The sequence below is a fragment of the Schistocerca piceifrons genome, chromosome 1 (genome assembly GCF_021461385.2).
Source record: "Schistocerca piceifrons isolate TAMUIC-IGC-003096 chromosome 1, iqSchPice1.1, whole genome shotgun sequence".
In the NCBI taxonomy this organism is placed as follows: domain Eukaryota; kingdom Metazoa; phylum Arthropoda; class Insecta; order Orthoptera; family Acrididae; genus Schistocerca; species Schistocerca piceifrons.
Genome location: NC_060138.1, coordinates 478737877 through 478740388, shown reverse-complemented (window position 1 = coordinate 478740388; position 2512 = coordinate 478737877). Strand labels below are relative to the sequence as shown.

The following is a 2512-nucleotide window of genomic DNA, read 5'->3' as shown; positions in this document are numbered from 1 at the left end:
AGGAGTGGGAAATGACGGCGCGCTGCTGTCGCGTGTCTCATCAATTATGGATCCTCCACTTTCTGTCGCTCCGATTCACGGCTGGTCACCGAGTCAGCCGCACCGATAACAACGTTTTGAATAAGTGAGGAACCAACTTTGCGTCCCCGTAACGAGTAATTTATCGACCCAAACACGTCTCGTTGCATGCTACTTTACATAATGCTATCGCGGAACGATTTCGGCCTTCTCTAATTGAATACTTTTAGCGTACGGTGAACACCAGGCTCGGATGTAATCACATTTCTGTTGTTAGTTGGTTTGCGTCTGGCGAAAATATGATGCTCTAACACTGCTATCGTCATCCAAATGAAATACTCTTTTTATATTCCCAGTACATATTAACTACGACAGTGAAACAAAGTTGGCTCTCACATCACCCTCCTCGAAAAAAAAATCTCTAAATTACAAGCACATATTGATTGGATCAATAATTAATTCAACAGGTTCAATGAGTCAAAAACTGGTTTGGTAACTGTTTATGGGGTTTAATATAATATAGGATTGTAGATGGACATCAAATTAATAAAATATTGGAATTATGACAAGTAAAGACACATTAACGTAGATACCATCTTCATATAGTTAAGGCTAATCGGCCATTGACCTTCTTCTGTGGGGATGCAGACGTATTGCTCGAACTCTTACAGGACTCGGTAAGATTGTCTGCAGCGAGTAATGAGTGTAATGGGCAGCGGCACTACGAATGTAGTATGTGGACTTAAGTTGGGAATGTGGGTCTCACGGGGAGCGTCCAAGGGATAAATCCCTGCAGTCGCACTATCCTCCGTGCCCTCGGTGGCTCAGATGGATAGAGCGTCTGCCATGTAAGCAGGAGATCCTGGGTTTGAGTCCCGGTCGGGGCACACATTTTCAACTGTCCCCGTTTGTATATATCAACACCAGTCGACAGCGTAGGGTCTTGATTTAATTATCATTTCTTTAAAACAGAGGTTAACTGAACCTAGGGCGACGTGTGAAATTGCAGTGATCAGTTTTTCGACAATTTTATTTTCGTACCCTGCCAGTAAAACCAACTTCGGCACTGAACCCGAGGTTAAAGTGCTTTCTGGAACGCACTAAAAATAGGCCACAATTGATTTAGTGGCTGTGAAATGACCTTTGAAGTTCTCATCCACTATAATCTTGTTATTACTAATTAGGTTTGCACAGGGCCCACTCTACATTTTCTGACGCCTATGAGAGTATTTTCTTGTTTACACATATAATACAAGAATTGTAGTACAGCACAATTTGCGAAACTTCATTACAAAACAAGGGCCAACAGCAAACAAATAGTAAATTATCCAACGATCGTTATTGTGGATAGTCCAGAAACAATGAAAGTGGTAATACTGAAGGCCAATGTGTAACAGAACAGCAATCACTGTTCCACCAATTTTACAATCAATAACGATTAGCTAGCTAAATCCGAGAAGTTAATTTTACTGGGAGCACATAAAAGATGGTCGAAGGCTCTTTTAAAGGCTGCATCCTCGTCCATTTTGATGTGAAATGTAGTTTTCAGACGAAAAATATGTGGACCGTTTCAGAAGTACAACGTCAGATTCCTTCCCTAGAATTTGGAGATGCGCTATCTGTCGGAAGTGACAGAAACTTGATGCGCTCACTCAGGAGACTCTGAATAATACACTCCTGGAAATGGAAAAAAGAACACATTGACACCGGTGTGTCAGACCCACCAGACTTGCTCCGGACACTGCGAGAGGGCTGTACAAGCAATGATCACACGCACGGCACAGCGGACACACCAGGAACCGCGGTGTTGGCCGTCGAATGGCGCTAGCTGCGCAGCATTTGTGCACCGCCGCCGTCGGTGTCAGCCAGTTTGCCGTGGCATACGGAGCTCCATCGCAGTCTTAAACACTGGTAGCATGCCGCGACAGCGTGGACGTGAACCGTATGTGCAGTTGACGGACTTTGAGCGAGGGCGTATAGTGGGCATGCGGGAGGCCGGGTGGACGTACCGCCGAATTGCTCAACACGTGGGGCGTGAGGTCTCCACAGTACATCGATGTTGTCGCCAGTGGTCGGCGGAAGGTGCACGTGCCCGTTGACCTGGGACCGGACCGCAGCGACGCACGGATGCACGCCAAGACCGTAGGATCCTACGCAGTGCCGTAGGGGACCGCACCGCCACTTCCCAGCAAATTAGGGACACTGTTGCTCCTGGGGTATCGGCGAGGACCATTCGCAACCGTCTCCATGAAGCTGGGCTACGGTTCCGCACACCGTTAGGCCGTCTTCCGCTCACGCTCCAACATCGTGCAGCCCGCCTCCAGTGGTGTCGCGACAGGCGTGAATGGAGGGACGAATGGAGACGTGTCGTCTTCAGCGATGAGAGTCGCTTCTGCCTTGGTGCCAATGATGGTCGTATGCGTGTTTGGCGCCGTGCAGGTGAGCGCCACAATCAGGACCGCATACGACCGAGGCACACAGGGCCAACACCCGG

General features: G+C 47.9%; 1 non-coding gene across 1 annotated transcript; it reads left to right on the top strand.

Annotated features, from left to right (window-relative positions):
• Positions 1-830: 830 nt before the first annotated feature.
• Trnat-ugu lies at positions 831-905 on the top strand. Its single transcript has one exon. It is a non-coding gene; the product is annotated as a tRNA-Thr (tRNA).
• The last annotated feature ends 1607 nt before the right edge of the window (positions 906-2512 follow it).